General features: G+C 39.4%; 1 protein-coding gene across 1 annotated transcript in view; it reads right to left on the bottom strand.

The window, feature by feature from the left end:
* The window catches only part of LOC106093416 (band 7 protein AGAP004871), a 302,264-nt gene that overhangs the window by 277,929 nt on the left and 996 nt on the right, over positions 1-23,339 (bottom strand). The gene's annotated exons all lie outside the window — the stretch shown is intronic.

Below are 23,339 nucleotides of genomic sequence, written 5' to 3'. Positions count from 1 at the left end.
CCGACCGAACTCAATAAGCTTTTACTTGTTATACCCTCCACCATAGGATGGGGGTATACTAATTTCGTCATTCTGTTTGTAACTCCTCGAAATATTCCTCTGAGACCCCATAAAGTAGTATATATATTATTGATCGTCGTGTCATTTTAAGTCGATCTAGCCATGTCCGTCCGTTCGTCCTTCTGCCTTTCGAAAGCTCGCTAACTTTCGAAGGAGTAAAGCTAGCCGCTTGACATTTTGCACGAATACTTTTTATTAGTGTAGATCGGTTGGGATTGTAAATGGGCCATATTGGTCCATATCAACTGCCTTATAAACCGATCTGGGATCTTGACTTCCTGAGTCACTAGAAGGCGCAATTCTTATCCGATTTGGCTGAAATTTCGCATGAGGTGTTTTGTCATGATTTCCAACAACTGTGTTATGTGTGGTTTAAATCGGTTCATAACTTGATATAGCTGCCATATAAACCAATCTGGGGTCTTGACTTCTTCTGCCTCTATAGGGCGCAATTCCAATCCGATTTGACTGAAATTCTGCATGAAGTGTTTTGTTATGACATCCAACGACTGTGCTAAGTACGGTTCAAATCGGTCCATAACCTAATATAGCTGCCATATAAATCGATCTTATATCTTGACTTCTTGAGCCACTAGAGAGCGCAAATCTTATCTGATTTGGCTGAAATTTTGCAAAAAGTGGTTTGTTATGACTTCCAACAACTGTGTCAAATATGGTTTGAAATTTTGTACAACGACTTCTCTCATGACCTTGAACATTCGTGTCAATTATGGTCTGAATCGGTCATAGCCTGAAATAGCTCCCATGTAAACCGATCTCCCTATTTTACCTCTTGAGCCCATTAAGGGCGCAAGTTTTAATCAAATTGGCTGAAATCTTACACAACGACTTTTACTATGGTATCCAACACAATAGTCAATTCAATTATGGTCCAAATCGGACTATAACTTCTTTAAATTTGACTTCGTTTTAGCTTTCTTTGATTGCCTTTTTTGACGTAGACGATTTGCAAAATTATTCCCGTACATTATGAAAGTTAAAGTTTTAACACTAGAAAGACCAATTCTTTTTTACATATTTTTTGACTTATTTGCCAAAATGACAGATTTCATGTTTTGGTGGCAAACTTATAAAATTTATATTTGTTGTTATAAACCCTACAAAACCCATAAAAAATAATGTATGCTATTTAAGCAAAATTTAAAAATTCAAACTCAAAATAGCTTTAACTGGTAATTTTGACCGGTATGATCTTGCTAGTGTTAATTAAATTTCATTTTTTCCACATTTAAGATGTTATACAATGCCGGAAATGTTGACAGCGATTATTTCTTAATGTCATTGCCCTTTTCCCCATAGCATAGGGTACATACTACTACACAGCGTGGCCAGAGGTAGTTCCTTTTTCTCTTCCTTGATTTGAAATTTGCAATCAGCACATAGTTTTTAAGTGACGAGTCTGTATATACTTCAGCACAGCGAATTAAAACGGCAAACATCATTTATGCTCTAATAACTATAAACGTTATTTTTTTGTTTTTCTCTCGAATATTGCTCAGATGGTTGGCGGAGCATTCCCATTGTGGCCCGCAATCATGAAGCAAATACTACGGTTCCATGGGTCCCCCACAACGACTAGGCTTTGTTGTGGAAGTCCATTTTGTTTCTTTTCTCCTTTCCTTCGTTCATGTTTTTCGATTTCTGTTGTTTGTAACATTTCTTTCTTAACCGTACTGCGAATATATGATTACGGCTCGTGACTCTTTTAATTTAAACCGAAACCCATTAAATGTTTAAAGTGGCAAATTATTTGCCTACATAACGCTTAACATGTCTCAAAAGTGCGAGAATGCTGCAAACGCTTTGGGGGAGTTTAATGGAAGCTTCTTGACTATTTCCATTTGTATTGGTACGAATTGATGAAATCATCAAAATAAAGCACTTTGGACTGAGGACCTAAAATGAGAATTAAAATGGGATATTGCGGCAGTTTGCATACAGAATCGCTTGAAAAATTTCATCTAATGTGATGCGTAAACAGGAACTACACCTTCTTACTCTTGGTGAATCAACGCACAGTGGACGAAATATAGTGTGTTTTATTCTATTTTAAGCTGATGTTTATTTTGTCTCTGTAGTGAAAACTTTTTGATAGTTATTTTCTAGGAACCCCAATCTAAAAACAGCATCTCTTGGTAAAGACAACCCTTGGTTGGCAGTTATTGTAGGAAGGATACTAACCCCAAGTATGCCAACACATGATTAAAATAGTACTGAGATACTTTAATGTCGAGATAAAAAGGGAAAATATTAGTCTTAGATGTGGAAGTGCACCGTAGGGCAGAGGTAAGCATGCCCGCCTATGCCGCTGAATGCCTAGGTTCGAATCCTGGGGAGAATATCAAAAAAGATATAATTTTTAGCAGGGATTATCCCCTCCAAATGCTGATGACATATCTGAGGTACTATGCCAGATAAAAACTTCTCCCCAAAGAGGTGTCGCAACGGCGGCACGCCATTCGAAATCGGCTATAAAATGGGGGCCACTAAACGTGAATCGGACAACAAGTATTAGATGTATGATCCATCAGAGAAGCGAACAATGATTCGGACCACCACCTTGCTACCTTGGGTATCAAAAAACTCGTCTAAGAATTCAATAGTACGCTCAGAGCGCCTTGATGCGATTAGATGAAATGGAAAACAAGTAAAATAGTGCTAAGTTCGGCCGGACTGATTCTCGGCAACCCACCACTATGGATTCTGCTAAAAATCTATACAAAATAAATTTAGTTGAAAGGCATAATTTTATTCTTCATAAACATAAACTTCTGTCAAACCAGCAAAATTTAAAGCTTCTAGGAACCGAACAAGGATGAACGAGATACAGACTTATATGGAAGCTATATAGGGTTATTGACTGAATTGGACCTTATTTCGCGCAGTTGGTGGAAGTCGTAACTGAATAACGCATGCGAAATTTCAGCCAAATCGGACGAAAATTACGACTTGTAAGGACTCAAGAAGTCAAATCGGGAGATCGGTTTATATCGGAGCTTTATCAGGTTATAGACCGATTCGGACCGTACTTGCCACAGTTTTTGAAAGTCATATCAAAGTCATATTATTGGGTTGCCCAAAAAGTAATTGCGGATTTTTCATATAGTCGGCGTTGACAAATTTTTTCACAGCTTGTGACTCTGTAATTGCATTCTTTCTTCTGTCTGTTATCAGCTGTTACTTTTAGCTTGCTTTAGAAAAAAAGTGTAAAAAAAGTATATTTGATTAAAGCTCATTCTAAGTTTTATTAAAATGCATTTACTTTCTTTTAAAAAATCCGCAATTACTTTTTGGGCAACCCAATATATGGGAGCTATATCAGGTCATTAAGCGATTTAGACCGTACTAAGCAGAGATATTGGAAATCATAGCAAAACACTACGTGTTAAATTTCAGCCAAATCGGGAGATCGGTTTATATGGGAGCTATATCAGTTATGGGGGACGTGTGCGCCAGGAGGGATTCGTCTGCTTCGGGCGAACCAATCATCGGTCTTGCCTACGTGCGATTTGTCGATCTACTAAACAAAGTAGATCGGATGGCCAGGGCGGCATCGGTGGCGAGGTGGGACTCGGTAGATGGTTGCCGGACTGCGAAGGCGCTTTCTTTCTGCGGAGCCGTTTCTTCTGTGATCTGGGCGAACTTGCGAACGTACCTCTGGTATCTCTCCTGAGGTTTGTTGAGGGAACAGGATAGTTCCGACGGGTGGTGCCACAGGCTCCGGCGTAGGTAGATCCGTGCTTGCGTAGGGACGGGCGGTTCTTCACCACCCTCTCGGGTTTATCCACTCCTCCTGTATTTTTCTTTTATTCGTGTATATCCTCTAGTTCGAGGTCTCACATTTTCATTTTTCTTCCCTTTCTCTCTCGGGGGTACCATACTGGGCCAAACTGGCCTCCGAGTGAACTCACCTTTGGTGGGTGACCCATTCAACCTAACTATATCAGGTTATAGACCGATTTGGACCCTGCTTGACACAGTTGTTGGAAGCCATAACAGAACACTACACGCAACATTTCAGCCAAATCCGCCCCTGCGGCTTCCAGGGGCTCAAAAATTCAAATCAGGAGATCTGTTTATATGGGAGCAGAATCTAAATCTGAAGCGATATGGCCCATTTGCAATCTCCAACGACGTACATCAATATAAGTATATTTGCAAAATTTCAAGCGGCTAGCGTTACGCATTCGACCGCTATCGTGAATTCAACAGATGGACGGACATGGCTAGATCGACTCAGAGCGTCGAGACCATCAAGAATATATATACCTTATGGGATCTTAGACGAATATTACAAACGGAATGTACTAATCTAGTCATTCCGTTTATACCCCCATCCTATGGTGGTGGGTATATGAAAAACGCGAAATGCAGGGCATCCCTGCAATCAGTAACAATACGACTGGCTAAGATTGTGGCATCGCTATAGGCTAAGTTAGGTTGAAAAGAGGGTATGGATACCTAAGCCAGTAATGAACTTGTTGTAGGCTCTAAATACTAACAAGTAATCTCGAATAAGAAAATCTAAGTAAGAAATTCCGTGCTGCTTACAATATTCCTTATTGTTTTCTATACCACGCCCCTAGGTTGGTTCATGTCTGGTGTTGTGTCCCCAACTATGTAGCGATGTCTGTTTGCTGCTTAAGCCGGACAATGATATAGGAAATGCTCCAACGTCTCATCATCTTCCCCACGTACCCTGCAAATGATATCACTTGGCGCACCGATTATACATAAGTCAGCTCGTAGTCCTAAGTGTTCTGTTATGACACCGAAACCTATACTGACCTCCTGCTTACTTCCTTTCAGCAATTGCCTCGTCTTTTCACAATCTGGATATATCTATAGGATTTTAGTTGTCATACCGGCCATTTCGATATTACACTGTGTTAAATATGCGTTCGTAGTCCACGCTCAATGGAGAAGAAAGGACGTAAGTCTTATAGGTTTGTAGGCCTTTGGTGTCGCATAACTTGCCTTGCCGGGCTTGGGTATAAATACAACCCTTGCCTCCTGCCAGGCTTTCGGAGTATATGCAAGAATTATGGACGATGTAAAAATAGTGGCCAGATGAGGCGCCAAAAAGTCGTCCTCCTTTTGAAGTTACGCCGGAAATTTCTAATCAGGTCCGAGTGACTAAAATGGTTTGAAGCTCCTCAAAGATTCCTTCAACATAAATATCGTTAGGATAAGCCTTCGATCAAATTATATTATATTATTCCAAGCTCCCGGTGTCTCAGTGAACCCCATCGTTTCCTGTGGACAATGCGTTTTGTCTAATAACGTTTCAGTTTGGACATGTGTTTTTGAGAGAAATTGTTCATCTCGGCGGCGTCATTAACGTTTCGGCGGCGTCATATCGTGCCTCCTGGATGCGACTCCACCATAGGATGGGGGTATACTAATTTCGTCATTCTGTCTGTAACTCCTCGAAATATTCATCTGAGACCCCATAATCATGTCATTTTAAGTCGATCTAGCCATGTTCGTCCGTCCGTCCGACTGCCTGTAGAAAGCACGCTAACTTTCGAAGGAGTAAAGCTAGCCGCTTGATTTGATTTCGCACGAATACTTCTTATTAGTGTAGGTCGGTTGAGATGGTAAATGGGCTATATCGGTCCATGTTTTGATATAGCTGCCATATAAACCATCTGAAATCTTGAATTCTTGAGCCTCTAGAGGCCGCAATTCTTATCCGATTTGGCTAAAATTTAACATTGGGTGTTTTGTTATGATTTACAACAAGTGTCTTGAGTGTGGTTCAGTCAGTTCATAAGCTGATAAAGCTGTCATATGAACCGATCTGGGGTCTTGACTTCTTCAGCCTCTAGAGGGCGCAATTTCTATCCGATTTGGCTGATTGTGTTTTGTATGAAGTGTTTTATTATGACTTCCAACAACTATGATAAGTATGGTTACAATCGGTTTATAACCTGATATAGCTGCCATATAAACCGATCTTGAATCTTGACTTCTTGAGCCACTAGAGAGCGCAAATCTTTTCCGATTTGGCTGAAATGCAAGAAGTGGTTTGTTATAACTTCCAACAACTGTATCAAATATGGTTTTTGTTGGTCCATAACCTGATATAACTGCCTTATAAACCGATCTGGGATTTTGACTTCTTGAGCCGCTTGAGGTCGCAATTATTATTCGATTTGGCTGAAATGTTGTACAACGACTTCTCTCATGACTTTCAACATACGTGTCAATACGATCTGAATCGGCCATAGCCGGACATAGCTCCCATGAAAACCGATCTCCCTATTTTTCGAATTGGCTGAAATTTTACACAACGACTTCTACTATGGTCTCCAACATCCAGTTCAATTATGGTCCGCATCGGACGATAACTTGATATTATAGCTCCAATAGCATTGCAATTATTTTTTTATCATATGTTTGCTTAAAAAGAGATACCGGGAAAAGAACTCGACAAATGCGATCCATTGTGGAGGGTATATAAGATTCGGCCTGGTCCTTGATTAAATTTATAACGTTTTTTGCCTATTGGTGGTCTTGGGTATAATTAGCACAAATTTACAACTTTAATTACATTAAACAACATATTAAACTTTGTGATTAACTCTTATTTAAAGATAAGGATAATGACTAAAACATTAAAAACATACGATTACCAATACATCTATATCAACTTTTGTGGCCAGAAAGCAAACAGCCAGGCTGCAACAGGAAAGAATTGAGAGCTCCAGAAAAAAGCAAAACAGCATATTTAAAACAATGTAAAAAGAGAAGACAAAGCCATTTGTTAGAGAAGCTCAAGACGAAGCATGTGACACCGAACAACAAAGAGCTTGAGTAGACGACAGTAGAAAACAAAGTTACTATGGCATAACAAAACCCAGAAATATTGGCCAATAGCTGAAGGCGATGACGATGACTAACACTACAACGACACCTACCATAGGATAGTCAATAGAATCAGCACCAGCATCAGTTGCCACAACAGCTGCTGCAGTGAGCTAAGTTCAGTGTACTTTGCCTTTAAGGCATTTCACACAGCACAAATGACAACATCGGCATGAACATCAACTTCAGCGACAGCCATAGTCAATGGTGTCAACCGTGAGTTGGTACAAAAGCGAAAGTTCCTTACCCAAAGCATTTTTGCTTTTTGAGTTCAAAGAATAGAAGCAATTGTTGCCTCAAATTAAGATCAATTTGTAGGGATATCCATAAAGCAAAATGTGTTTATTTTTAGTCCTCAGCAAAGGGCTTAGACTTTAGTCGTCACAATTCAGAGCTATAAGTTAAGAAACAATGTTGCCTCATGTATATGCATGTCTTTCATTCTTAAGCCCAGTTGGTTTGCTTGAGAAAAAAGGAAACAAGTAAAAGCGTGCTAAGTTCGGCCGGGCCGAATCTTATATACCCTCCACCATGGAGCGCAGTTGTCGAGTTCTTTTCCCGACATCTCTTCTTAGGCAAAAAGTGATATAAGAAAAGATTTGCTCTGCTATTAGAGCGATATCAAGATATGGTCCGGTTTGGACCACAATTAAATTATATGTTGGAGGCCTGTGTAAAATGTCAGCCAATTCGAGTAAGAATTGCGCCCTTTGGGGGCTCAAGAAGTAAAATAGAGAGATCGATTTATATGGGAGCTGTATGGGGCTATAAACAGATTTAGACCATAATCAACACGTATGTTGATGGTCAAGAGAGGATCCATCGTACAAAATTTCAGGCAAATCGGATAATAATTGCGACTTCAAGAGGCTCAAGAAGTCAAGATCCCAGATCGGTTTACATGGCAGCTATATCAGGTTATGAACCGATTTAAACCTTATTTGACACAGTGGTTGAAAGAAAAAATAAAAAATAAAAAAGTCATGCAAAATTTCAGCCAAATCAGGTAGGAATTGCGTCCTCTAGAAGCTCAAGAAGTCAAGTCCCCAAATCTGTTTATATGACAGCTATATCAGTTTATGAGCCGATTTGAACCATTTTTTCACACTTGTTGGATATCATAAAAAAAACATGTCGTTTTCCAATCTGATAAGAATTGCGCACTTTAGAGGCTTAAGAAGTCAAGACCCAAGATCGGTTTATATGGCAGCTATATCAGGTTATGGACCGATTAGGACCATACTTGGCACAGTTGTTGAATATCATAACAAAACACGTCGTGCAAAATTTCATTGTAATCGGATAAGAATTGCGCACTCTAGAGGCTTAAGAAGTCAAGACCCAAGATCGGTTTATATGGCAGCTATATCAGGTTATGGACCGATTAGGACCATACTTGGCACAGTTGTTGAATATCATAACAAAACACGTCGTGCAAGATTTCATTCCAATCGGATAAGAATTGCGCACTCTAGAGGCTCAAGAATTCAAGACCCAAGATCGGTTTATATGCCAGCTATATCAGATTATGGACCGATTTGAACCATATTTAGCACAGTTGTTGGATATCATAACAAAACACGTCGTGCCAAAATTCATTCAAATCGGATAAGAATTGGGCACTCTAGAAGCTCAAGAAGTCAAGTCCCCAAATCTGTTTATATGACAGCTATATCAGTTTATGAGCCGATTTGAACCATTTTTTCACACTTGTTGGATATCATAAAAAAAACATGTCGTTTTCCAATCTGATAAGAATTGCGCACTTTAGAGGCTTAAGAAGTCAAGACCCAAGATCGGTTTATATGGCAGCTATATCAGGTTATGGACCGATTAGGACCATACTTGGCACAGTTGTTGAATATCATAACAAAACACGTCGTGCAAAATTTCATTGTAATCGGATAAGAATTGCGCACTCTAGAGGCTCAAGAAGTCAAGACCCAAGATCGGTTTATATGGCAGCTATATCAGATTATGAACCGATTTCAACCATACTTGGCACAGTTGTTGGATGTCATAACAAAACACGTCGTGCAAAATTTCGTGCCAATCGGATAAGAATTGCGCACTCTAGAGGTTCAAGAAGTCAAGACCCAAGATCGGTTTATATGGCAGCTATATCAAAACATGGACCGATATGGCCCATTTACAATACCAACCGACCTACACTAATAAGAAGTATTTGTGCAAAATTTCAAGCGGCTAGCTTTACTCCTTCGGAAGTTAGCGTGCTTTCGACAGACAGACGGACGGACGGACAGACGGACGGACATGGCTAGATCGACATAAAATTTCACGACAATCAAGAATATATATACTTTATGGGGTCTCAGACGAATATTTCGAGTAGTTACAAACAGAATGACGAAATTAGTATACCCCCCATCTTATGGTGGAGGGTATAAAAAACAACAGACGAACTAACTACTGAGCGTGCCCGGGACTTGCACATACTCCGAAAGCCTAACAGCAGACAAGGGTGGGGTTTATACCAAAGCCCAGCATGGACAAGGTCTACAGACTTTTAAGCCTTACGTTCTTTCTACTCAAAACTTAGAACGTATAGTGGATCCTATGATACAGCGCAGCACATCCAGCGTATTGCTCGAATGCAAACAGCATGCTTATGTCAAGGAAAGGTCGGCAGAGACTGTCCTTAATGAGGTTGTGCATAAAATTCTTTAATTCCGGAACCTAAACATTGACGGAAGCATTGACTTCGAGGGGGCTTTCAACAATGAGCGGACGGACACACTGCTCCAATCCTTAGACCAGTACCGGGTGGACAGGGTCCTTTAAGACTAGATAAACGATATGCTAAGGAAAAGGTGGATAAATTGCGGGTCCCATGACATAAAGATAACCCAATCCAATGGGTGACCCCCACAAAAAACCTATTACGGTTGCTGATTGAGGAGGGATTTGAACCAGTGTGCTACGCAGGCGACAATGTGATACTTCTAAGGGTAGGGATCCGAATCAGCTATACACAGCGGAGCAATTTAAACCCGTCTGTTACACAAAATATGTAATTATATAATTTTAAGGATGGGGATCCGTAGCAGCTATAGAGAATGAGTGAAAGGGTCTTAGAGATGGCATACGACTGGGCTAGAGCTAGGGGCCTAAATGTTAACCCAGAGAAGACTGAGATCTGCCTGGTGACGAGGGAGATAAAGGTGGGCCAATTTGACGCACGCGTTTCCTCAATAAGACGATTTTGATATCTGACAAAGTCAAGGACAGGAAACTGAATAAGAAGTGTCACATTAAGGCGCGTTACAAAAAAGGCTCACAAAGATTAGACACTATGTAGAAGGCCCGTAGGCTCAAAATGGGGACTGAATCCGAGGATAGTCCGTTGGCTCTACAGGAGCGTGATTAGAACAATACTTAGTTACGCCTCAGTAATTTGGTGGACTGCGAAGGAGAAAAAGTGCAACGAAGGATATTACAACAGGATCAGAGAACATGTTGTCTTGACACAGGAGGAGCGATGAGGAACACGCCCACTAGGGCCATGGAGACTACTCTAGATATTCGACCCATTGACATACAGATTAAGTATGAGGCAGCCGTAGGGCGATGGGAAAATGGATAGGAGCAGCTCAAAGCATTGCGGTTTAATCGAGGCGACGCACAGTGGGCCAAATGGCAAAAAAATTGGAAATAAGTCTACAACTTTTTATCTGTTGATTTTAGCCATACAAAATGTTCTAGACATTTGTAGAGGAGGACATAGGCTTTCAGAAAAGTGCTGTTGTTGGTCCATATCTTTAATACAGGGTGAGCTACAGGGTGTCAAAGTTGACCACTTTTGACTTCTCCAAGCTTCTGGGGGCCATAACTTTTGATCTACTCAACCGATTTACATGATTTAGGACTCTAGAGAAAGAGCTTGACAAGATCTAAAAAACTTATGCATAAAGTACCATGCCATCGTGTACTGTTAAGGAGTTATGAATTGTTTAATTTTAAAATATGAAAATTTGGCCTTGGTTTTTTTCAGTGTTTTTTAAATAACTCCGTCAATTTTAAAGCTATAAACTTCATACTTCACACAAATTATGCCAGCATATGTGTGCATAAAATACAAAAGGAATCACGTGAATATCTTTGGCGGTTTAAAAATGGCATCGTTTTCAATATGAAAAATATTTTTTTTGTCAAAAAATTGCAAAATTTTTCAAAAAAGATACTCCCATTTCCTTTAAGTTTTCGCAAACTTTGGCCGTCAAAGCATTATCATTTCTTTCCATTTTCACAAAGTCGAGGTATTAAGAAAAGTTTTAAGTGCTAATTTGGCTAATTTCGATATCAAACAACACCGTTATCTTAAGACCAAAATGGCCAATTTTTTTACTAAACTTCAAAAGTTTCTCACTGGAAAAAAAGTTCCACGGGGATTTTTTCGCTTTTTTTGAACTTAAATGAAAGCTTAAAATGTTCCCAACATTTTAAGGTATGTCTCGCCATATCCTAGCCATAAATGAGATCGTAGCGATCAAAATACTGAAAAAAGTCAATTTTCAAGTAGTGCTATATTCATTGCTAAAAAACAAGTATTACGTCACATTTTATTGCAAAGATGTTAAATAAACTTTTATTTGGTAACACTTCTTCTACAAAACACAAAAAGAATCATGGAAATATCTCTATTCTATTCCATTTTATGGAACCGGCAATAAAAAAGTCAATTTTTCAAAAAAGTCGAATTTCCCAAATTTTGTTTTTGTTGTCCTAATTGCACATGACACACTATAGCCATATTTACGCAACATACCTTATCGTAAAGGAAATTTTCATACCTTTCCAACGATGTATAAAACATTTCTCAACTCGGATTCTATCTACTCTAAAATTCATTTACACTTCATTAAACTCTATATAAAAATGTCTATTTGTGAAATGGAACCTTATATGGGGCCTACACTAAAACATTGATAGATTTGCCCAGGGTTTACAATACAAATGTGTTAGAATAAAAAAAGGTCTCCTGCCAAAGTTTAAAAAAATTGGAATAAAAATATGTGTTTTAGAGCGAAAACACTTCGCATCGGCGTGCGTTTGTATAGTACCTACATCTATTTTTAATGTAAGCTGATGATTTTTGAATAAAAAGTAACCTAGAAATATACCTGCATATATATATATATTTGTGTTAAGATTTGATGCAGACAAATGTTACCTGTTTCGCTATGTCGAATTCCCAGGAAATCCACCGTATCAATGAATGTGAAAAAACCTACCCATAAAAAATTCATTGTCATTTTTTTTAACCAAATTCGAGTCCAGGTAAATAATTATAGAAGAGTAAGTAAAAAGAGGCACTTTGGACCCCTTTTTACGATTGCGTCTGATACCTGAAATGGGTCATTAATTGTGAATATATTGCATAAATATTTGAACAAAATCCAAATTTTCTTCATTATATTTTGTAGAGGCGTAAAGGACATTTATAAGTTATGGAAGTCATACTGAAGTATTCCACTCTTTCGAAAATTGTATGGGACATCAAAAATGATTCCAAATCATACACGGAGTCATTTAAGGAACTTGTTTACACTTTGGACCACATATATGGAATAAGGCTAAATAAAGACGCTTTAGACAAACTTGAAAAATTCTACAAATCATTTGAGAGAAGGTTGCCAGAATGTTCATTCGCAAAAATCAAGTTTTTCAAAATGTATGAGAAGTGGCTGAAATCGGATCTACTTATTGAAATTAAACCGCTGATTCCCGGCCGGCCTAGCAAAGCATACGACGAAGTTACGGAGAAAACCAAAAAGAAAAAACAAGAGGAACTATTGGCGGCACATCCGCCAAATTTAATAAAAGATACGTTCAAAACAGCATTGTTAAAAACACAACCAAAAAATGTTGGACGAATTGTCGATGTTTTACCATTAGCATCTCCGAAAAGGGTAAAGAGAATGGTAGAAAGTATTCCAACTCCAAAATCGACTACAGAATTCACGGAGGAAGATGCACTGGCCCTGATTTTGAACCTAGGCCTCTCAAGAAACAAATACTCAACAATGAGGAAGGCTCTTCGTGAAAAAGGATGGGGTTGTTTACCCTCAAAACATAAATTGTACAACACCAGGACGAAAATGGTGCCATCAAATATATACGTGGACGAATTAAAAGCAAGAGTGAAACTTGCTGATCTTGTTGAAAATACAGCTGTTAGAATTATTTCTAATTTTACTGAAGAACAGTTGAACACATGTAATAATTCCGAAGTGGTTTTGATCAGCAAATGGGGTTGTGATGGATCATCTGGATTTTCCGAATATAAGCAACAAACAGAAATAGATACCAAGATACCAACAGTACATAAAGTCTTACATCATGGCAAGGAAATTGTGGAATACAACATACTTCCGTTAGGAGAACTTACAGAAGAAGCTCAGGAATCCCGTAATAGAGATGTTAAACAGTTCCGGCTTTTCAATACCCGAAAGAGCACCAAATTTAACCAAAATTATGATTTACTTCAATATTTATTGTTATCGTCTGATCCGGTACTATACAGCATCAGAACTAAATGGCTACCAAAAATATGTGACGATATAGATAAGGACGATCCCGATGCCATTCAAATTAAAGAGCTTTTAAATTTTGATACCTTAGATTATTTGGTAGAGAATAAAATCAAATAATACAAAACTAAAATGCTTTTTTATTTTGGGAGTAGCTAATATACATATAAACGCACGCCGATGCGAAGTGTTTTCGCTCTAAAACACATATTTTTATTCCAATTTTTTTAAACTTTGGCAGGAGACCTTTTTTTATTCTAACACATTTGTATTGTAAACCCTGGGCAAATCTATCAATGTTTTAGTGTAGGCCCCATATAAGGTTCCATTTCACAAATAGACATTTTTATATAGAGTTTAATGAAGTGTAAATGAATTTTAGAGTAGATAGAATCCGAGTTGAGAAATGTTTTATACATCGTTGGAAAGGTATGAAAATTTCCTTTACGATAAGGTATGTTGCGTAAATATGGCTATAGTGTGTCATGTGCAATTAGGACAACAAAAACAAAATTTGGGAAATTCGACTTTTTTGAAAAATTGACTTTTTTATTGCCGGTTCCATAAAATGGAATAGAATAGAGATATTTCCATGATTCTTTTTGTGTTTTGTAGAAGAAGTGTTACCAAATAAAAGTTTATTTAACATCTTTGCAATAAAATGTGACGTAATACTTGTTTTTTAGCAATGAATATAGCACTACTTGAAAATTGACTTTTTTCAGTATTTTGATCGCTACGATCTCATTTATGGCTAGGATATGGCGAGACATACCTTAAAATGTTGGGAACATTTTAAGCTTTCATTTAAGTTCAAAAAAAGCGAAAAAATCCCCGTGGAACTTTTTTTCCAGTGAGAAACTTTTGAAGTTTAGTAAAAAAATTGGCCATTTTGGTCTTAAGATAACGGTGTTGTTTGATATCGAAATTAGCCAAATTAGCACTTAAAACTTTTCTTAATACCTCGACTTTGTGAAAATGGAAAGAAATGATAATGCTTTGACGGCCAAAGTTTGCGAAAACTTAAAGGAAATGGGAGTATCTTTTTTGAAAAATTTTGCAATTTTTTGACAAAAAAAATATTTTTCATATTGAAAACGATGCCATTTTTAAACCGCCAAAGATATTCACGTGATTCCTTTTGTATTTTATGCACACATATGCTGGCATAATTTGTGTGAAGTATGAAGTTTATAGCTTTAAAATTGACGGAGTTATTTAAAAAACACTGAAAAAAACCAAGGCCAAATTTTCATATTTTAAAATTAAACAATTCATAACTCCTTAACAGTACACGATGGCATGGTACTTTATGCATAAGTTTTTTAGATCTTGTCAAGCTCTTTCTCTAGAGTCCTAAATCATGTAAATCGGTTGAGTAGATCAAAAGTTATGGCCCCCAGAAGCTTGGAGAAGTCAAAAGTGGTCAACTTTGACACCCTGTAGCTCACCCTGTATTAAAGATATGGACCAACAACAGCACTTTTCTGAAAGCCTATGTCCTCCTCTACAAATGTCTAGAACATTTTGTATGGCTAAAATCAACAGATAAAAAGTTGTAGACTTATTTCCAATTTTTTTGCCATTTGGCCCACTGTGCGACGATAAGAAACCTGGAAGGAAGGGAAGAGGTTTCCGATCGGATACCTGAGATGAACCTTGACGTCCAGTGCGAGGCACTGCTGCCAGAGGCACAGTCCTGGATTGACGGAACCCTAGTATTGCCATCTGGAAGATCATGTTACACGGATGGATCAAAGCTAGAGGACAGAGTGGGCCTGGGGGTTTACATTGAGAACCCAGGGACTGAGATCTGTTTCAGACTACCTGCCTGAGATGAACCTTTACGTCCAGTGCGAGGCACTGCTGCCAGAGGCACAGTCTTGGATTGACGGAACCTTAGTATTGCCATCTGGAAGATCATGTTACACGGATGGATCAAATCTAGAGGACAGAGTGGGCCTGGGGGTTTACATTGAGAACCCAGGGACTGAGATCTGTTTCAGACTGCCTGACCATAATACCGTCCTACAGACGGAGATCCGGGCGATCACGGAATGCGTGAGGTGATGTGCTGTTAACACGACAAAATCGAGTATGAACATCTTTACGGACAGTAAACAGGCGGTAAGGGCAACCACAACCAAAACGGTAAGATCACGAACGGTCTTGGAATGTAAGTAGGAGATTAACGACTTCTCTGAGGATGGCACAGAGAAACTGGGAAAGCAGAGGACTTGGCAGTGATGGCCAGAGAACTGCCGTCAATAAACTTGTTTAATCCGAAGACTTTCGGATCGACGCAGTCCGAATTAAGAGCGTGGGCTACGATCGCGCATGTAATACAGGAGAATAGCGAAACGGTCGGTAGGACGGCGAATCCTATGGGGAGATCCAGATCGTGCTAAGACGAGGCTATTACTGCAAAGATGTTAAAAGGAGGTCAGTATAGCTTTCGGTATCATAACGGGACACATAGGACTACGAGCTCACTTATGCAAAACCGGTGCGGCAAGTGATAGCATGTGGGGAAGATCATGAGACGTTGGAGCATTTTTTAATGTAATTTCCCGGCTTGGGTAAGAGACATCGGTACTTAGGTAAGGACACACCAAACATGAACCAATATAGGAACGTGGCATGGAAAACAATTAAGGATTTTATAAGTAGCACGGAATTCTTAACATTTTATTTTCCGTGGCTACTTTTCGTATTTACTGGCTAAGTGTATGTCCAAAGTGGCACGAGGCGGATTAATATCCGCACCCTCTTTTCAACCTAATCTTACCTAAGCTTACACCTGTGATGACACTGCTGACAACGACACAGTCTTCGATTGACCGAACCCTGGCATTGCCAACTGAATGTTCATGCCATACAGATGAAAGATGAAAGCTAGAAGAGAGATAGGGCTGGGGGTCTACATTCAGGTCCGAGATATGAGATCTGTTTCCGATTGTCAGGCTACAATACGATCTTTTACACTTTTACGGTCAGTAAGCTGGCCAACAAGGCTGCAACAACCAGGACGTAAGGTCACGAACGAAGTAAGCAGTTTAGAAATAAGGCCACCTCCCGACGGACGAAGACTACACTTTACAAGACACTGATACTACCCGTGCTGTTATATGGTTCTGAAGCATGGGTACTTGTGAAAGCAGATGAGGCAGTGCTTGGAGTATTTTAGAGAAAGATTCTTCGTTAAATATATGGACCAGTTTGCGTTAACGGAGAATATAGGCGACGTATGAACCACGAGCTGTATGAGCTGTATGACGACCATACCATAGTTACACGCATCAAAATACAACGGCTGCGTTGGCTAGGTCATGTTGTCAGAATGGATGAAGAAGCTCCAGCAAAGAAGTCTTTTGAAGGCAAACACGGTGGTACACGTAAACCGGGAAGACCAAAAGCCCGATGGAAAGATCAAGTTGTGGGAGACACCTCGAAACTTGGTGTCAGAGATTTTAGAATAAGCGCAGAAGATCGAGGCGCTTGGAACGCTATTCTACGTTCGGCTAGTGGAAGAAATATTCTGTCACAGCCAATTAAAGTAAAGTAAAGATACTCATGACTGACGACTTACGAGGCAATCAGAGTAACGAGAAAAGTCACGACTCACGAGATACTCAGACACTCACAACTCACGGTTGAAAATATATTTTTTATTGAAACGAATAATTATTTTTTTCCAAGCATCTCACATCATGCAGTATTTTAACATAAGCATATTAACGTATAATATGTTTCACCCCTGCACAACCACTTATTTGCTCTTTTCATTTGTATATATTTGTAGGCAGAAATTGTTTCTACTTCTTCCATACATTTCCAATATTGACAGCGTGCCTGAATTCGTACGTTAAAATACCGTATGATTTGAGATGCATGCAAAAAATGTGTTTTTTCGATATTTTTGACGGTTAGTCCTGATTCTTTCGTGTCTAGTGAGTCTTGATTTTCTCGTGAGTCGTGATTTGTGTCGTGAGCAGGATTTCACTCACTCACTCTCACACATGAATAATTTTAATTAAATTACGCTCATGCAGGATCACGTGATGTGATTTAGATCTCACTCACGAATCACGTGACTCTCGCGTGATTCACCCGTGACGCGACAACTCACTTGCACATGTGGGGAAGATGATGAGACGTTGTAGCATGTCCAATGTCATTGGCCGGCTTTAGCGTCTAACAAGTGCGGACACAATACCACACTACAACAAACTTAGGTGGGAGGAATGAAAAAAATTAGCTATTCTATGGTCACATTAGATTCATAATAAAGATTTTTGCAGGTGCGCAACAAGCTGATCACTGGCTTAGGCACATATCCATAGTGGCATGGGGCTGTTTCATATCCGCACCATCTTCTCAACCTAGCCTATCCCAATTTTAACCTACTGAAATCCTCATTTCAGACATCCTGGCCATCCATAACATCTCTGGAGAACTTATTTCAGAATTGACAAGTAAAAGCGTGATTAGTTCGGCTGGGCCGAATCTTATATACCCTCTACCATGGATCGCATTTGTCGTGTTCTTTTCCCGGCATCTCTTCTTAGGCAAAAAAGGATATAAGAAAAGATTTGCTCTGCTATTAGAGCGATATCAAGATATGGTCCGGTTTGGAATTGTGGTCCAAACCGGACCGGAAATTATATGTTGGAGACCTGTGTAAAATGTCAGCCAATTCGAATAAGAATTGCGCCCTTTTGGGGCTCAAGAAGTAAAATAGAGAGATCGATTTATATGGGAGCTGTATAGGGCTATTGACCAATTCAGACCATAATAAACACGTATGTTGATGGTCATGAGAGGATCCGTCGTACAATTTTAGGCAAATCGGATAATAATTGCGACCTTTAGAGGCTCAAGAATTCAAGATCCCAGATCGGTTTATATGGCAGCTATATCAGGTTATGAACCGATTTGAACCTTATTTGTAATTTTGTAATTTATTTATTTACACCCGCACAACAAGAATATTAAATTCTTATAATTAAAGTGCGGGTAATATCTCCAACAATTGTACATAGTAAACACTTAAAACTAAGAATCTATAGCTATACAATACATCACAGATTTTGAATGAATAACTTACGGAAAAAACTAACAATTGTGGCTTTGTAGATTTGAATTTAAAAGAAAATTCTTATCCAATCAAGAAGTCAAGACCCAAGATCGGTTTATATGGCAGCTATATCAGGTTATGGACCGATATGGCCCATTTACAATACCAATCTACCTACACTTACAAGGAGTATTTGTGCAAAATTTCAAGTGGCTTGCTTTACTTCTTCGGAAGTTAGCGTGCTTTCGAAAGACAGACGGACGGAAAGACGGACGGACATGGCTAGATCGACATAAAATCAAGATCAAGAATATAAATACTTTATGGGATCTCAGACGAATATTTCGAGTAGTTACAAACAGAATGACGAAATTAGTATACCCCCCATCCTATGGTGGAGGGTATAAAAAACGTCTCTTCACTCTCACAGATCTCCCAATTAAATTGCTGAACAGTTTGAAGTTTAGCTGTTCTGGGTGCCGGACAAAAGACAAGTCCGTGGGAGTTTTGAAGCAGATGAGCTTGCTAGACAAGGAACTACCAAACAAATTCCAGACAACTAGGAATGACTCAACATTTAGGCTGTGGGGACTTGGAGGAATAGGAAGCTAGGGAACATCTGTTTTGTGCCTGTTCTGTACCTGCGAGAAGTAAAACAAGAAGGTCCCTTTTAAGTTCATATTTCTGTGCGAACTTGTATAATATTTCTGTGCGAACTTAGAATATATAGGCTCTTGAAAGCATCTAAAATGTTAAAGCATTCCTGATTGTACTCGACTGCTACTAAAACTAACCATGTGTCCATTTCTTCTACTGAAAAATTTCCAAGTCAACACTAGTTATACAATGGTAGCTGTGTAGAGTATAAAATAACATGGTCATTCTATGTTTTTTGGTTATTAACTTTATTGCTGGTATCTTACTTTATTTTGAGGGTGTTTCATACCTATATTATGCAACATAAACTGACTCTGTTGTACAATCAACGATATTAATCTTCTGCTTTGAATTCTATAAAAGTTTAAGAATTCAACTATAACAAAAATATCTTAATTCGAAGTTAAGTTGCCATCACTGTTATGTACTACAACGACAATAACAAAACTGTTGCACCATCTAAGCTTGGGAGTGTGGCAAGACTTTGTCCAAGGCACAAGGAGAAATCAAAGAAGAAGTAAAGATAAATGATATGACAAAAACCATCATTGTCTGAGACAGGCAGCTAACAAGACAGCAACAATAGCATCGGCATCAACATTATCAGCAGTAGCAGTGGCAGCCGCAGTAATAACAGCAACAATAACAAGGACAAGCAACATCTTCGAATTGTCTGCGAGCCCAAGGCGAAGCGAAGTATAAAGGGAAAGCATACTAAAATAAAAGTTACGGTTGCGACAAAAGGACGAATAGCCTTCCTTCTACTTTTGACAATGATGACGATCCAGATGTGATGATGACAGCCACTTTTTTGTTTGCCTTTTGCCGAATGGGCAGGCTGAAGCTTCACATGCTTTTTGAGCATAATGTTGGGGTGGTGGTGGTGGGGACACCTTTGATTGTCTAACAAAGGGACCCTTTACGTGTATCCAAGTAAATATTTATCCCAGTTTATTTTGGCCCAGTTGCTGGCAATTGTTCTTTTCTTATCTTTCTTGGAGTGCAAATGCATTTACCTAATAAGCTACTGTTGCTACAACTACTCCACTACATAGGTAATAAGTGATATGAAGAAGACCTACGGGATTACTAGAGTCAGGAATAAGTTCACTAATGTCGTCAAACAATAAGCTGAGTATTTTTGAAAAGACCATGTCCTTCTTCGAAGTGGTAAACTACTTAGCAGATCCATATATGGGCATTGCTTCGTTAAGGTTTAAATTTAAGGCCAGAGCAGACCAAAGGCTTTAAAGCTAAATTCGTAATCTGCAGCTTGGACTTCTATTCATTAACCTATCAATAAAGTAACGGTTGATTGGAGCGGACGTGTGCTTGATTTCGCTCCTCAAAATAAACCTTTTCCTGGGAATAGGTACTACCTATTATGCCAAATAAGCCTTTCAGAAGTGGGCTCAAAATGGTGGCATCAGACCGTAGAATGTTGTCCTCCCCTCCTATAGGTGTGGATGCCTGGCACCTGTAGTCAAGATTAAAGCTTCATGTGCACAACTAGTAGTCAGACTAACGAATAAAGAAGAAACGGATAAACCAGAGTGATGCACAGTTCCTTCCCAGCCCTTAAATAAAGGTGGTGTTTCCGATTCAGACTCGAGTGATGAGGCCAGCAGGATAACGGCAGCAGTAAGCGAGGGCTTTGCTCAGTTTACAAGAAGACCAAAAAACAATCCTGGGCACAACGAAGGAGCCTGAAGAGTATGCACCGACAGCGCAATCGGGCGAATGTGCGGGATGCTATAAGGGATAGAACTTACATTCCAAGCATCTATACGAAAGCTGGAAATAGATTCGGATTTCCCGAAGAGCATAACAATAATAAAACATAAAAAATTGCTATCAGCTTTCAAGTACTCTGTGCATTTCCTCAATGGAGACTGCAGAGCTTGTCCTGCGAAGGGAGACAAAGTCGGAACGGGAACGAAGAAAGCACACACGGCCACAGGCTCTTCATGGAGGACTGTGACTTCCAAAAGAACGCCAGAGCCATCACGGAAGGGAAAGATGGTCACTGGAAAGGGTAAGAAGCCCTCTTCTTACACAAGAATGGCCAGGAAGCACAACAGAAACGAGCTGACGTATGTAGTCATCGATGGGACTCCTGTATATTATAGGATTCCACAAGATCACCGGTCCCAAGTAGAGGGTTTGGTTTTCGAACATGTGTGGATCTCTGAAGAGATTTATGAGCTGCAGGTATAGATGGGACATCTTGGTGCTGCGCTTTTAGTTAGCAGAATATATATGCATTGTCAAGAAAAAGCTCATTGGAAGTATCCCCACTCCCTGAGAGAGCGCAAAGCTAGACTTGAAGTGAAAGATGGACATCCCCAAGCTCACAAAGGCGACAGTCTTCATCAAGGGATGGGACAGCCAATTCGTGTAGGAACGCGTAGTGAAATTCTTAAGGCCGAAACAGAATGAGCGCGTTGAGCTGTGTTTTTTAGTGTCAAAAATGCAACTCTGCACACAAATTGATCATGCTAAGTTCGGACGGGCCGAATATTATATATCCTCCACCATGGATCGCATTTGTCAAGTTCTTTGGCCGATATCTCTTTATAGACAAACAAAGGATAGTGAATAAGAATTGCAATGCTATTTTATCTATACCAAGTTATGAACCGATTGCGTCCATGCTTCGTTGGGCTGTTCGAGACCAAAGTGAATTTCATTGCTCAAAATTTCAACCAATTCGGATAAGAATTTCTCCCTCTAGATGCCCAAAAATATAATCGGGTGATCGGTTTATATGGGAGCTAAATTAGGTTTGAACCGATTTAGGCCATACTCGACACAGTTGTTAATAGGCAAACCAAAACACTTCATGCCAAATTTCAGCCAAATCGGATAATAATTGTGCCCTCTAGCGGCTTAAGAAATCAAGATCCGATATAGGTTTGTATGGGAGCTATATCAACTTAAGAACCAATTTATACCATTCCTAGCGTAGTTATTGATGGTCAAACCAAAACACTTCAAGCACAATTTCATCCAAACCGGAAGATAATAGCGCCCTCTAGCAGCTTATGAAGTCAAAATCCGAGATCGGATTATATGGGAGCTATATCAGCATATGGACCGATTTGAACCATTCTTAGCACAGTTGTTTGAAATTTTAACAAAACATTTCACCCAAAATTTCAGCCGAATCGGATAATAATTGCGCCACCTGGAGACTCAAGAAGTCATGATCCTGGATCGGTTTATATGGCATCTATATCAAAACATGGACCAATATAGCTCATTTACAATCCCAACTGACTCACACTATTCGGAAGTATTCGTGCAAAATTTCAAATGCCAGAAGCTTTGCAAGAGCTACCAATGCATCCAGAAAAGTCACAGTTTGGTGCGGTTTATGGGCTGGTGGCATCATTGGACCATTCTTTGTCAAAGATGATGAGAATCGTAATGTAGCTGTGAATGGTGAGCGCTACCGTGAGATTATATCCAACTTTTTTTTGCCCAAAACACAAGAGGTTAACTTGCATAACATGTGGTTTCAACAAGACGGTCCGAGATGAGAGACGAGTTCGATTAATATTTCATTTCACGTTCGGGACCGGCCAATTGGCCGCCTAGATCGTACGAATTAACGCCTTAAGACTATTTTTTGTGGGGCTATGTTAGAGCTAATGTCTATACAAAAAAACCCGCTTTAATTGACGCATTGGAAGACGACATTGATGCATTTATTCGTGAGATACCGGCCAGAATGTTGGAAAGAGTACACAAAAATTGGACAAAGCGGATGGACCATTTGAGGCGTAGTCACGGTCAACATTTGCACGAAATAATATTCAAACATTAAATTATAAGGATCGTAATATCGATTCAAATAAAATTTTCATGTATTTTTCTGCATTTTATGTATTTTTTCTTCTGAAAAACTTTCCTATAGCTCTTAAAAAAACACCCTTTAAATTTCCCAATCGTGTGGTGCTCTTGTGGCTTTCGCCCTGTTGAAGAGATTTCTGCAGTCCTTCCTTAGGCCAACCAGCTCTGGGGTTCACCATGGCGGTCGCTCTTTGCCCCTTGGTTTGGCAGTAGGACATGCTGACACAAGCGAATCATTCAGGGTCTTC

Source organism: Stomoxys calcitrans, chromosome 1, assembly GCF_963082655.1.
Source record: "Stomoxys calcitrans chromosome 1, idStoCalc2.1, whole genome shotgun sequence".
Classification (NCBI taxonomy): domain Eukaryota; kingdom Metazoa; phylum Arthropoda; class Insecta; order Diptera; family Muscidae; genus Stomoxys; species Stomoxys calcitrans.
Note: the sequence above shows the minus strand (reverse complement) of the source record. Positions and strands in the feature narration are given on the sequence as shown.